The sequence below is a fragment of the Pteropus medius genome, unplaced genomic scaffold (genome assembly GCF_902729225.1).
Source record: "Pteropus medius unplaced genomic scaffold, Ma_sr-lr_union100, whole genome shotgun sequence".
Taxonomy (NCBI): Eukaryota; Metazoa; Chordata; class Mammalia; order Chiroptera; family Pteropodidae; genus Pteropus; species Pteropus medius.
The window spans coordinates 126,196-141,088 of record NW_024354875.1 but is presented as its reverse complement, the minus strand read 5'-3'; the positions used below and the strand labels follow the sequence as shown (position 1 = coordinate 141,088).

Genomic DNA, 14,893 nt, shown 5'->3' with positions numbered 1-14,893 from the left:
GTGTGTGAAACAGAGGTAGAACAAGTGGTCGTCCAGTTATGGGTACGTAGGAGAGTTGGTGACCTCGCTGGCTAAACCTGAGTAGGACCATGTGGCAGCTGTGATCTGAAGGGAAAGGGCTCAGATCCAGACAGCCCTGTCTCTTCCTGTAGCTTTGCTTCACAACCGTCGAATATGAAAACCTTCATGATGTGGTCTGTTTTTTAATGCGACGGTAACATATCTGGCCATACTCTTCCTTAGACTTAGTTCTGGGGAGAGGAGATGACTGCCCTTTCATCTTGCATGGCGACTTGCCTGGGAGGGCTGAGGCCATCTCACCACCAAGGGCCCTGCCTGAGGGAGCAGTAAGGGGCTGCAAGGACCCACACCTCGGATTCTGCTTCTGCTGGCCTGGTTCTTTCCTGGGAGCAAACCTTGAGAGCATCCTCGCCCAGGTAGCAGTGTGGCCTCAGCGTGGGTGGGGCGTGATCCCAGTTTGGCTCCCAGACCGAATCACAGTGAAGTTGGAGAATGTGGGAACCCTTAGTCCACAGAGTAGACTATGTTGAAATAGTCCCTGTGAAATAGGGTATGTTAAGGGGAGTTATGTGAAGTATATATGATTGTAGTATGTATGACTGCTTTTCACTTTTGTGAGGTTTTTCATTCTAAATTGCGTAGTAAGGCAAGTATACATACCCAGTTTTCAGAGGTGACCCTTCTTGTAAATGGGAAGTGTTCAAATCCGTGAGTATTTATTGAGCATGTACTACCTGCCAGATAGTCAGGGATCCTCTGGGAACAGAATGGAGACCCCTCCTTTGTGGAGCCGGAAGCAGAGACAAGGTGCAGATACCCTCTCTGATGCGGCAGCCACGTCTCATTGCCTTTGTGCTCCTCTGAGATGTGTATGGCCGGTGTCTTATGTCAGAGGTGAGCAGCAGGCCTTTGTAGACGGCCGCTAGTTCTGGCTTGGTAGGCTCTGGGGTCTCTCAGGCCATATGTAGTAGCCAGGACAACATGTAAGGAAGCCGTGCTCCAGCAACACTTTACTTAAAGAGCAAGTGGCAGGCCATAGTGCAGTCAGTGCTGCCTTAGGGCCACAGGTTTGGTTTGTGGCATTGTTATTTCAACCTTACTGTTAGCAGATGCCCTTGGCTTTGTTGCCCATTTGAGTTGAGAGTTTTCGGTTCTTATCTAAATAAGTCAGGCTGTTGACCTGGAGGGTAAAGAAGACTTAATTTCTGTGCCTCCGTTTTCTTCTGTGTGAGATGAGGATGGCGTCTCAATTAAGATGAGGTGTGGGGTGTTTCACAGAAAACCTGGGTGACAGTGGCTTAAAAACGGTAGAGGTTTGTTTCTCCTGGAAAAGGCCCGGGGCCAACAGTGTTGGGCCACCAGAATCTACCCAGGCTTCCCTCCCAGGGCCCCCTTGTGGGGGTAGGTGCCTGCTGCGGGAATCATGGGGAGGAGGTGGGCCAGGCGGGGCTGGCCGCAGCTCCATCCTCTCCGAATGTTCCAGGGAACCCTCGGTGATGCGCCAGCTGCAGGGATGCTGGGAAGTGCGCTGTGTCAGCCTGGCCTCACCGGAGACCATCCGGAGCGCAGGGTCGGTTCGGAAGGAAGAAGGGGAAATGCTGGTTGCATAGGCAGCTAGTAGTATTTTGTCCCAGATGTCGATTTTGTAGGGGAAAGAAGGATACATTTTAAAAACATGTTTTACTGTAGAAAATTTAGAAAATACAGAATACTAGAAGGAAAAGGAAAAACTCCCTCAGTCCTACCACCTGAAAGGTGAACTTGGACTTTTCCAGGCTGTGTGTCCTGTCCTTTAAATCAGCCTCCCTCCCTCCCTTCTTTGTTGCTGTAATGTAGACGTGCCCTTTCATAAATTCTTTGTAAACCGCTTCCCCTTGGACGCTTCGTCTATTTTCTGGCTGCACGGCGTCTCAACTAAGATGAGGTGTGGGGTGTAAACGTGCCCTGGTAGCTGGTCTGTGGTTTACTTGACCACTGAAGTGTTGGGCGCACTAGCAGCCTTGAGAGCAGCTCACCAGTAAAGGCGTGCCCAGGACTATCCCAGGGTGGGCACCGCTGAGTCAGGGCACTGCTGAGTCAGCAGATGCCGCTGTTCTTCCGCTGGGCCACTTTGTTCTGGGATGTCTTACCACCGCATCAGCTTGACCTTCAGTGGTCAGAAAAGCGCATGGCTGACCTCGGGCTGCAGAGGTTGCTTATGAACCCTTCCGTACCCTTTTCGATATGGATGCTCGTTAACTCTAAGGGACTCGGGTGCGTGCAGGTTTACCCTAAGCCCTGCCAGAGAAAAACCGATAAGTTATGACAGCATGGTGGAGGCCAGGTTTAAGAGTGCCCCGCTCTCTCCATCTCACGTCGCTTCAAGACCCACTGCCAGGGTCCTTTGATTTAGGTTTCATGATCACTGGGACAGTAGTAACCCTAGGTGTTTGAGCTAGTGACTTGGAGCCCATCGTTCTCTGTGCGGTAGCCAAGAGGTAGATACAGCGAGTCCTGTCTGCTGCAGTGTGTTTCTCTAACAAAAAGCACGCCGGCTCAGTGATCACTAGATCACTAGATCACTAGATCACCAGCTGCAGGACCAGGCTGCCTGGCGGGGGAAGGGAGGGAGCACAGCTCTGCGGGGGATGCCTTCAGGGCTCTGCCGTGGATTTGCTTATGGTGTCCTAGATCTTTGTGCATTTTGCACAGAGCTCCATAACTCAGCTGTACTGACTCCCATCCATCAGGCTCCTTCACATTTTTCGAAGGTAAAGTTCTATATTTACTGTAGCATTTCCTTATATCCTAGTGTTTTTATTAGAATTGCTATTGTTTGTTGTTTGGTTACAAAGTTGCATAGGTTTTGAGTGGTCTGCTCAGCTCATCTTTTCCCATGACATTTGTCATGTTTATTATGTACTTTTATAGAATGTGAGGGCGTGTAACAACTCAGATATTCCCTTATAGCAAAAACACTTGTAATGTTTTACCAATGCTAAGATTTTTTAAAATTCTCTTTTTAAAATACAAATAACATGTTTGTTAATGAAGTCACTCATAACCAAAACAAACAAAAAACACTCCGAAGTCTTATCCTGAAATCCTAGTTATAAATAAACACTATTATAGAGACCCATGGTTTTCAAACATAGTGGGATGAGGGGGCGGGGAAGTGAGGTCAGCCCACAGGGACGTTTGGCAGTCAGAGATGTTTTGCGTTGTGACACCTGGGAGGGAAGTGGGAGGTCGGAGCGCATGCTGCTGGCATCTCCAGGCTGCTGCTCAGCATCCTGCAGTGTTGTGGGGACAACAAAGAATTATTTGGCCCAAAATGTCAGTAGTGCTGAGGTAGAAAAACCCCAGTATAGACAGATAATTTTATGAGTGTTTTTCTATGCATATTGGTAAATATAGTTTAGTTTTACTAACAGTGAGATCAATTATACATATACGGATTTGTAACTTTTAAATTTTGTTATGAACAAATATGAACTCTGTGTCCATAAATATGCATTCTCATCGTCGCATCCCATTGTATCATCGTGTCATAATTTATTTCACCATTCCCCAGTTTTGGAGGATTTTAGTTATTTCTAGTGTTTTGCTCTTGGAAACATACTAGGTTTTGTTTGTATTTTGCTTTCTGCATGGTTTCCTGTTTCCTGCCTGCCCTTTGGGGAAACGCCCTCTGGGACTCCATCTCCACACCTGAGGGTTCCCGCCCCCCGGGGGCTCTCTGCCCCCCAGGACAGGTGCTATTGAAATACCGAGTCGATGAATGACCCAAATATGTTTGTCACATTTCCATTTTAGCTATTTTACTTTTTGCTTCATTTTATTTACTTTCTGTTCCTTTTTAAAAATCTGTCTTCTGATAGATTACATGTGAGTTTAGCCTCTGGCCCAGTTGGCTTTGCTCCCTGCCTGGGCATTCTGCGTTCCTGGTGGCCTGTAGGTGTCCTCGGGAGGGTTGGCAGGTGAGGCAGGGCAGGGCAGCAGGTCCTTGGCTTTCACTGTGGCTCTGGGCCCCCGGGCAGGTCGATAGCGTTGGTGGCGGTGACCCACCCATTTGTCTTCAGAGCTGCCCCGAGACTGGAGGGAGGTGTCCCCTCAGCCGCGTGGGCCTGGGCTCCCCTCCGGGGGTCAGGCAGCAGGCAGAGCTGAGTGCCTGGAGGTCTGGACCTGCATCCTGGGGCAGCTTTTGCGCAGGGACCTCCAGGGGCTTGTTTGCCTGGTGTCTGTTTTTCTGTTTCATATGGCACTCTGTGAGGAAGTCCGTTGTCTACGCACATCCAGCTGTTTTGAATAGCCTGTGTCTCAGGGGGCTTCGAGGTAGGGATCCCCGGGCAGCAGGTCCAGCATTCTGGGCGGCGTCTGAACAGCAGGCCGTGAGTAGCAGGAAGTGACAGAAGTTACCGAGCCTGCCAGATGCTTGTTCTTGGCCACCTTTCCGTGCCCCGCAGGCCGGGGAGCTATATTTAGGAGAGCGTTTTCAGGTTCCTGATCCTGCCCTGTCCCTTTGTCCCTCATTTGGTCAGTGGGTGACCTGCGTGGGGCTGGTTTGTTGCTCCAGTGTCTCTGGTCTGCTTTGGTGGTCCATGGGGCTCTTGTCTATTGATTTTAAACTCAGTTTCTGTTTCCGCTGGGCCGTTTCGATTTTGGCACGTTTCGAGCAGCTGGAAAGTGTGAGAGGTGGCAAATGGCCTGGGAAGCTGTGGAGAGGACTAGACGAAGCCTCGCAAATGAAGTAAGTGAAAGGTATCGCACATTATGTCTCGTCAGCGTCTCTAGAGGGCCGACTTTTGTCTTGTATCTCTTACAAGTGGAAGGCTGGGGTTTTTAAAACCATAGGCTTGGTGCTGCGAATTCACCCACATGCTGGAAACATCCTTGGTCTCTGCCTGGCCATACAGAAAGCCTGCAGGCTGGGTGAGCTGCTCCGTGGTGAATTCTCATGGTCTGAGCTTTGTCAGTAGAGAAATTTCCCCCGCGATCCTCAAAACCAGCACGGTGGAGCCTAGATGTAACCTGCTCAGGTGGAGCGCTTGCTCCCTATTCACATTGCTGTAGAAGTGATGACTTTCAGATGGGGCTTCAAGCAGGTGCTGACCAGATGCCTACATGGACTGCTCCTTGTCCCGCCTAAGCCCAGGTGTCTGCTGTGACTGTGCCATCTTGCTGCAGGAGATGCCAACTGTTTGCTCTTCTTTGTCATCTCTTATGCCCTGACCTGTGCTGGCCTGGAAGACAGCAGGTGACAGCTTCCACTGCTGGCAGCAATAACGGTCTGTGCCCTTCACCCTAGGAGTGACCCGAAGGACAGGCACTGATACCTGTCTTGCAGGTTAAGAAGCTGAGGCTAGAGAGATGAGTCATTTGCACCCGTGGCTCTCAGTCTGTTGTAACCGCTGTGCTGTGTACGACCCCTCTCTGCCACACACGTGTACCCTCACTGAGGCTTATTGAGCTGGCTTGTCCTTTGAGCAGCAGGACACATATCTCTGTGTGCTTTGAAGATCCTTAGAAAGGAAGTTTCCAGGTTTCGGTGTTGGCCTCTGCTGGCTGCCACCCCGGTGATTTCAGGGGAGGAGGTGTGTTGGGAGAGAGAGTTTTTCGTTGGTCTCTAAAAGCTTCCTTCCGAGTGGTCCAGCCAGTATCTCCCCCTTCCTCCCTTCATAAAGCATCCGCCTTATTTTCACACACTCAACCAGCTCCTTAGCATTCAGGAATCTATTCCAGGATGAGAAATTTGAGAGGCAAATTAGGCACAGTTGTGTCTGCCACAAAATGCATGGCAGCCAGCAGAGCCTGCCGGGTGTGTGTCCTGCCACGGGAGAGCCTGGAGGAGGGCGATGTGTGTGCTGAGTGAATGAACGCATGCGTGAACACCAAGCATTGGCTCCCGAGGTTTCCCCCAGTTCTACTAGCACAATCTGTCTGCTGGCATGGCTTCAGGCTGACCCATTCCCTTCTGTAAGGCTAACTATAAATAGAAGGCAAACGATAAACTTATGTAGTACAGTAAGCTATATATACTGTACATGCGTGTATACGTGCATACATAAATAAACTGTAAATACAGGATGTACCATGCATGTCTCTAGTTCTGGCTTGGGTGTTTTATCATATTTTTGTGCCAAAACATTTAACATTTAAAAAATCATTAAATATTTCAGGCATTCAAAAAGTAACATAATGAACAACAGCGTGTACTTCCCCGCCTGAGAAAGGAACGTCGCGGGTGCGCCTTTGTTCCGCTTTGTCTGTCCCATCCCCCTCCTGCCTTCGCTCCACAGAGCTCACCCCCATTCCGAGCTTGGTGTTACCATTTGTTTTCAGCACTTTCTCTACTCATACGTGTAGGAGGTGAAGGTGAGGGTATTGTCCAGCAGACGGTGGCCTCCGGCGGGGGGCGGGGCAGTCAGCACGAGGATGTGTGGAGGTGTGCGAGCGGCCCCCGAGGGGCCTGTCTGGTGGGCCGTGGGATCTGTGGGTCTGGAGCTGGGGAGGAGGCTGGTCTTGGCAGCATTTCTGGTTGCACCTGCTATCAAGGCAGGGCGCTGGGGTTGGCCCACCCAGAAGCGCAGTGCTGCGTGATGGCAGGACCTGCAGCCACGGCGACAGGAGGCACCGCGAGCACTGTTGTGCGTAGAAGCGCGTCCTGCCGTTCCCGATGCTCTGTCCTGTGTGGGTTCGAGTTCCAGGCCACGTGTCGCAGCCCGACAGCAGACCCGTGACCTTTGTGTGTCCTCGGACTTAGCCAAACCGGGAGGGATTTGGTTTTCTTTGAGAATATGTGTCAAAGGTGTGTTGCATGTTTCCGTGGCAAGTCAGGTGTTTCACGAGCTACCTACTTTACTGAGAGAAGATTACACTGACTTTGCGCTGAGTGAGACCACAGATGCCCTTGTCCTTAAGATTATTCTGGAGTCCCAGCTCTCCCAATTTAAACATACTCGGTGTTAGAAAATGTCGTTGATGGCGGTTGCTTATTTGTAATTAAACCTTTGGGTTCATTGTAGAGTCACACAGGAGAACAGAGATCCTTGGCGCTCTTTACCAAGTTTCCCCTAGAGGTAACTCATGTCTTGCAAAATTGTGGCGCAGCCTCACAACCAGGAAGTCGACACTGCCACAGTCAGCACGGTCCAGGTCCAGACAGCTCCATGTGCACCAGGAATGTCGGCTTCTTTTTATAGCCACGCCCACTCCCCTCCCTGGGGGCCGCCAATCTGCCCTCCACTTCTGTAACTTTGTCATCTCAGGAATGTTCTATAAATGGCATCGCACCCTGTGTAAGTAACACCTAGGGATTGACGCTTCTCACTCAGCACATCTTCCCGGAGCCCCTCCAGGTCCTCGTGTTTGGTCGGTGTTTCTTTTCATTACTGAGCATGTTCTCTCCACAGGACGGGCCACAGTGCGTTTAATCCTGTACCGCTGAAGGACGCCTGGGTCTTGTCCGCTTTGGGGTCATTACGAACATAGCCGCTATGAACGTGCACGGGCAGGTTTTCGTGTGAACATAAGCCTTCATTTCATGGGATAAATGCTGGAGCCCGAGTGTGTCGTTGCCGGGTTGCTTCGTAGTTGCACGTTCGGGTTTTAAAGACATCGCCAGACTGCAGAGTGGCTGCACCATTTTGCGCTCTGACCGGCAATGTCTGCACATCCTCTCTAGCTTTTGGTGGTGGTTTTATTTTAGCCCCCAGGTAAGTGTATAGTAATACTGCATTGTGATTTCAATCAGCATTTCCTTAATGGTGAAGGCTGTGGAATGCCTTTTCTTGTGCTTTTTGCCTCTGTTCTCTGACGCCGTGGGGTTGTGGCTGGCAGGGATGACTGTCTCTCCTTGGCCTTCGGTGGACACTGCCCAGAGGGGTGCAGGAGCACCTGGTGCAGCCTGGCAGGGTGGCCGTGGGGGCCACAGTTTTCTCCATGGTCATCAGCTGCTTTCCCATTGATTTCTGTCTTGCGAGGCTGCCCTTTCCTGGCCCAGTGGCTGGAGACTAGGCTTTTGGAGGGCTTTCTCATTTCTTTCTGTATCCATCGGTGTTTCCGGCTGCGGCGTCTTCGGCTCCACATCCTGAGTGTCTGGGGCATACAGAGACCCTGGGAACGCAGCACTGGGGCCCGCGGTCTGTGTGCCCCGTCCTCTCTGCCCTCAGTCTGCTTGTATTTATTTGACTTCTAACGGCAAGGGTTCTAGTTGTGCTTAGCAGTGGACTAGAGAAGGGCATGTCTGACCGTCTTCCCAGGAGCAGAAGTCTCTTGGTCAGTTTTAGCATTTTTTTGGATCCAGAACTCAGACACGAGTGAGCAGCTCCAGTCCCGGCCGCGTGTCTGCCATGCCTGCTCGGGATGGCCTTTGTGCCATCCCAGGCCCGGGGCCTCATGTTTGTCACTGCTAAGGTTGTTTGGTTTGGCTTGTGGCTCCAGCATGACAAAGTTTCCAGGATCTTAGCCTTTTGTCATCTAAGGTCATTTACAAATGAGAGACACATGTAAGTCTGCGATTAGGAATCACTGGGTGGACGTTGCTGGTGAATCATGAACTGCCCTCATCACCGTCCACTAGACCTTATTCCTCAGCCCTCGGTTCCGAGCTCTTGGGAAACCTGGTGTGGGGGGCAGGGGGCAGCGGTCAGATGACCCTGTGAGCTGTCCCTATCGCCCTTGTGCTGATCCTCCAAGCCTGTAATTCTGCCACAAAGGAAACAGCTAGTCCTGAGTGCACCTGGGTGAACCCGGCGAGTGCCAGTTCCTTCCCTGCCTTTGGCCCGGCCAGTCCTGGTGTTATTTATGCAGCCATCTTGCCAGGAACCCAGGGGAAGCCGCTTTTGGGTACGGTCCGGAGCCTGGCCCGGAACCAGCCTGCGTGGTTTCCCGGCCCCTGCTTCGTTGGCTGTGGGACTTTGGGCCTCAGTTTCCTCCCTTGACACCTTCCTACTTCATTAGGTTATGGAGAGAGTGAAACAGGCAAATGCCTGTAAACACCTAGCATGTTTCCCAGGACTACTAAGTGCCCCACCACGGTGGCTGTCACTGGCATCTGACACCCTCTTCGTTGCTCTGCCTGTCACGTCAGCTGGTGTCTAATTCAGGAGTCTGTCCGCCCCTCCACTCAAACATCGCCTCCGTATGCCTGCAGCATGTCCCCTTCTCCTCTTGGATGTCTCGAAGATCACTGCTTATTCTCGCCAGGACATCGGAAGGTGTGTGTCTGGCTTGGGTGGCATAGACTCATTCGGCGTGTCTAGGTATTTTTTTCATGTTTCCTGGAAGATCATATTTGAAAGGCTGGAAGCAAAAGTTCTGTTGTTTCAAGTAGAGCTTTTAAAGCTCTTTTTTTGGTCTTTAGCATATATTCTAAGCTTAAGGCTCTGTTTTTTAGTAATTGTTTCTTGAATAAATAATCCATGTACATGGTACAGAAATCAAAAGGATGAAAAGATGTGAAGTCAGTTTCTCAGCTCCTCAGAGGTATTACTTTTTCCTCTACACCCATTCTGTTCCTGCAGTTCGCTTTGAGCGCTTAACTATATATCTTAGAGCAGGGGTCCCCAGTCTGCAGACCCGTACTGGTCCATGGCCTGTTAGGAACTGGACTGCACAGCAGAAAGTGAGTGTTGGGCAAGCGAGGGAAGCTTGGTCTGTATTTGCAGCCGCTCCCCAGCGCCGGCATCACCGCCTCTGCTCCACTCAGATCCGCAGGCGTTAGATTCTCATAGGAGCACCGGTCCCTGGTGCCAGAAAGTTTGGGGACCGCTGTCCTAGAGGGTGTTCCGTATAAATGCTTGAAGAGTAAGTAGCTTCAGTCTTTTTAGCGGCCGTGTGATGTTCCGCTGCAGGAATGCTCCATAATTTACGCAGTCTCCTTCTAGTTTTAATCAGTATTTGAGTTGTTTCCAGTGAATGCTGCCATGAACAACCTCGTATAAACTGTGTGTCAGTTCTCACGAGACGTATTTGTAGGATAAATTTATAGATGCACTGTTGCTAAGACAGATGTGCATTTTAAAGTTTGCCAGATTTCACCAAATGTTCCCCATAGGAGTTGTATTAATTCACACCCCAACGTATTAGAGTCAACAGAACATGTTATCAAACTATTGATCACTATTTAGTAGATAAAAAAAGATGTTTCGTAACTTTAATTTGCATTTATCTTATGAATAAGATTGAGCATTTTTCCTCCTAGGTTTGAGATCCATTTCTAACACTTTTTAAAAAAACATAGCTCGGCCAGTGTCTGACGTTCGTTTGCACACTCCCACTGTGTTTCGCCTCAGCGTCGTGAACTCCATCGTGTCACTGCGGGTGGCAGTGCTGGCGCCTTCTCATTGCTCTGCGTTATTCCCAGCGCTGAGCTGTGTGCAGTGCGGGCCCGTCAGAGTGCTGGTGCCACAGCTTCGCCTGTGTCTCGGTGAGGGGGACACGCGTTTGGATTTCTGTTGGCTGTGCGGATGGAATTCCAGGGCCGTAGGCTGAGTATAGGACCAGCCTCACTGTTTTCCAGAGCGCTGGCACCAAGCTGCACTCCCACCAGCGGTGCCTGCGCGTGCAGCTGTCCCCGCCTCACCAGCTCGGCTGTCTCCGTCTTTTTCGGTTCAGCCACAGAGAAGGGTGAATGAATCTCGCTCGGGGTTTAATTTCTACTTTCCGATGATTCAGTCGAGCACCTTTTCCTGCACCTTATTGGCTAGTTGTGAAATAACTGTTCAAGTCTTTTACTCATTTTTTTTTTTTCTGTTAGCTGGTCTGCTTTATTTCTTACCGATTTTTAAATTCTTTTACTTTTGAGAGAATTCCAGCAAGAGTCTAAGCATTGAAATCTGCGTATTGCTCTTCCAGCTTGCTTGAGGGGCTTATGTGAGAAGCGCTTTCACCATTTTCTCTGTTTTTCCTCCCTTTCTGTTTCACTGTCTCTTATCCTTCCAACTTCGAGGTCTGGGATGTGCTTTCTCTCTTGAGTTTGTGGGTTTCCGTGTAGCTGTCCTTCTTGCTCTGTGGTACTCTGCCCCTTCCCTTGGTACCAAGTCTGCTCATACCAGTCGTGGGTCCTGGCCCGCTGAATCTCTGACGTCACCGATTTGTCCTGTCATGTTCACTGTTTTACCCTACTTTTAATTTGCATTTACCTTTTAAGTTGATTCATTTATGTGAGCCATTTCTTACCTTGCAAATTTGCTTGAAAAATATAGAGAGAGCATCTTTTGGGTCTCTGAAGCTTTTGCTGTGTGAGGGCTAGATTTGGGAGACAGTTCTAACTTTTTTGTACCATTCCTTGGCTGCAGTGTAAACAAAGGGACACTCTTACTATTCCTTAGAGCGACTCCCCTGAATCCTGTCTTTCTGCTTGGATGAATGGGATGAGTAGCCACAAGGGAGCAACCGGGAGGTCTCATCTAGCATCTGCTTCTCCCCTGGGTCCTCCCTGCCCACTCTTGTCCAAAATCAAGGGATTGGATAGGAAGCGCCGTCCAAGACGTCTCCCTCAGAGACAGCCCCCCCGCCCCCCGCTCTCCTTTCCTCCTGAGGCGGCCCCCACCCCTACCCCCATCCGTCCCACATGTGCGGGACTGCTCCTGAGTCTGGGAGACCCCCAGGCTGGGAGGCTGTTGGGAGCTCGCAGGAGGCCCAGGTGAGGAGAGGGAGTCCTGGCGGTCTGTGGGCGGCTGAGAAATACGGATTCTCCCTCAAAGGTGGCAGAGGGTGATCGGAGAGAGGCAAAGACTGATTTTTGTTTGGTGGGAGTCTTCCGTGACGATTCTCATGATCTGGGAGGTGGCACCAGAACAGCATCAGGAAGATGATATCCACAAGGAAGAGCCATGCTTCGCTCCTGGCAAACTGATGCTATGTTCACCTCAGCACCTAGGGCCCGAGGGAGAGCTGAGAGTAACAGTGGTTAGCGCTCACCTGTGAGAACACGTGGGTGCAGTTCTCAGCACTGTGGTCCGCGCCCTGAACCTCACAGCACCAGGAGGTGACATCACCATTAATAGCCCCAGTTTTCAGATGAGCAAATGGAGGTGCTGGGAGGGGAGGCAGTGGCTCCACGTTACACAGCTCATCCGGGCCGCAGACCCCGAGGTGTGTCCCGAACGCTTGTTGGGCCCTCTCCATGTTTGGTCCCATTCAATCCCATAGCAACTCTGTCAGGTGGCTTTTATCATCCCCCTTTTCCAGGAGAGAAATGAAGGCGGAAGCTCCCTCTGCCCCTGTTCCCAACCAGTCATTGGCCATGTGGTTCAGACCCAGGCCCGTGTGAGGCTTCAAACGGGCACGAGTAAGAGCTTCTGAAAAAGGCCAAAAACCAGGTTCTTGGACATTTACCTGTTGGTCAGTGTTGACACCCTGTCAAGAATTGCACAGATTGAGGAAATGACATCATTTATCATTTATTTAATTAACTCTCCATCTTCAATGTAACAATTTTGTCTCTAGCTGGCCGCCCAGTGGTGCCGTTTTGGTAACCCCCTCCTTCGTATGCGGAAGATGGAGGGGCCCAGAGCTCCCCCTGCTCGGACGCCATGGCTGAGATCTGGGATTACATGGGCACTTCGTCCTGTACAGGTCGTCATGCGAGTAGTAGAAGCAAGACCTACAGTGGAACAGGACATGAGACATCTCATTGTTCTCTTCTGTAAATATCGTATTGCATAACTCCTAATATAACTCGCAAGTTATGCACAAGCAAGTATATTATCTTTCTGTCATTGTATTTATTACGCTGATAAAAATGTTCAAATATTAAAACTCACCCCAGAGTGCATGATAAAGAGGTGTTTGCTGAATTTTATAGTTACTGGTGAGAACTCCTTAAGCCCCAGCCGCAGGCCGTTGACAGTTGCCGGCTTTTCCAGGGCCTGCCCTGCTCCCATCGGCCTCCCACAGCCCGCTTTGTCTGCGTGGCGCGCACCAGTGTCTGAAATTGCTTCCTTGTGCAGCTGTCCCCCGCGTGATCTCTGTGTGAGTCGGTGCCCTGCCTCTCACGGGCCCTGAGTCCCACCCAGGTCTAGAGCAGAACTCAGCATGCCTTTGCCGGGCGGATGGGCATTGTCACTTCTGGGATTTGGGCTGTTGGCAGTGCTCTCGGAGCATCAGAGAGTCTGGTGGCTCCCACCTCGCTCCCTCAGGAGGGCACTCAGCTTCCCTAGGCTTGTTTTCTGTCTTCCGGTGTCCCTCACCCTCTTTCTGCACCCAGCCGCCCCCTTCACATATTACCCAGTTACCCCGGCTACGTGAAAGAGTGAGCAGTACCTTGCATTTGCGACCCAGTTCCCATTATCCTCTTCTGTGATTAAGTTTTATAGGTAGCTTATGGACATCACTGAAGAGATAATTTATAAAACACCGTTTCCATATTTTCTGAGCCAGAAACATGGTCAGTCTAATCATTTAAATTGGGTCTTCCTCATACAAATTAAAACTATAAGATGGTCAGAAACCCAGAGGTTGAATAACAGATTTTATTGGTGCATCTCTGGGGAAGCAGACGTTTTCCTGACACTGCTGGTGGGGATGTAAAATGGCAGAGCCCCTGTGCAGGGGAATTTGGCAGTAGCTAGCAAAATGACATATGCGTTTACTGTCAGCGTCGTTCTTCTTCAAGGAATTTGTCCCTAAATACACTGGTAGATATGAAAAGATCCTTGTAAAGACTGTACGTTGCGGCACTGTTTGACATACTAAAGGCTTTTCAGCGACATCAGATCCATTAATAGGGAACCGGTTGAGTAGCCTCTGGTGCTTCCACACTATGCAGCACCGTGTGGCTGTGACAAAGAACAAGGGACACGTGTGTGCTGAGGAGGGACAGCCAGGACACGCAACTAAAGGAAGAAGCAGCGGTGCAAGAACGCGTCTAAGGCGTGCCGCCGTTTTAAGGGGGATATGCATATAGACATGTATTTGCATATATCTTAAAAATGGAGGGATAAACCTTTATTATTTTTTTCAGAGCTACCCTTGAGGAAGGGAGGGACCAGGATGGAGGGGACAGATACAGGGCTAGACTTTTGACTACCTCATTTTATAGTGTTGACTTTGGAACGATGTAGATATTTTTATCATTATAAAACAGAATTAAGTAGATTATAACTTTTGCTAGACATGGCTAGTTTTTCTCTGAAAAGTTTATACCCTGTTTCCCTCCTATCAGTACTGCGGGAGAACTCTTTCTCGTACACCTTTGCCAACACCGCATCATCCTCTTTTAAAACCTTGCCAATCTGTTAGGTGAAAAATAACTTGTTAGCCATTCGTTTTCTGTGAAATGTAAATTTATAGCCTTCTTTCTATAAGAAAGATTTTTTTCTCTATTGATTTATGAAAACTTTTTATATGCTATGGATGTAATTTTTATTTGCTGACAATTACCAGGCTCAGGACCTCATTTCCAGTTAAGTTGCTCAGGCCCTATGTGCGATAGCTGCATGTTAGTCTGTTGCCATCCATCAGGAGGTTTTGTAGACAGCATTTCTGTAGGGTACACATGAGGTGCTCACCGTATTCCTAGAGTAACTTGCCCTAAACTCTGTAAGTGCCGGGTGTCAATTTGTGAGCTCTTTGGAGTAATGACTACTGTTTTCTTTTCCTTTTTAAAAAATTTCCTACAGCTTATTACTGTGTTTAAATAGTAAATAGTTCAGAAATATCTACGTTGGTTGATTGTGGGTGAATGTGTAAACTAAATTTGGTTGTGTTTTGGTTTGAGATGGTTCTTGATTTTCAGTGACCCGTGATGTCCATTTTTATGTTCTGTTCAATTGAATATCTGAACTAAAGTTATTTTTCACTACAACACATGTAGTGAAAGTAGGTTCTTACAGTGTTCTGTGGCTGTTGGCATCTGTCCTTCGTTTATGGACACGTTGAATATGTC

At 49.6% G+C, this 14,893-nt stretch overlaps 1 protein-coding gene across 1 annotated transcript in view; it reads left to right on the top strand.

Moving 5' to 3' along the window:
• The window catches only part of DGKD (diacylglycerol kinase delta), a 95,066-nt gene that overhangs the window by 47,162 nt on the left and 33,011 nt on the right, over positions 1 to 14,893 (top strand). The gene's annotated exons all lie outside the window — the stretch shown is intronic.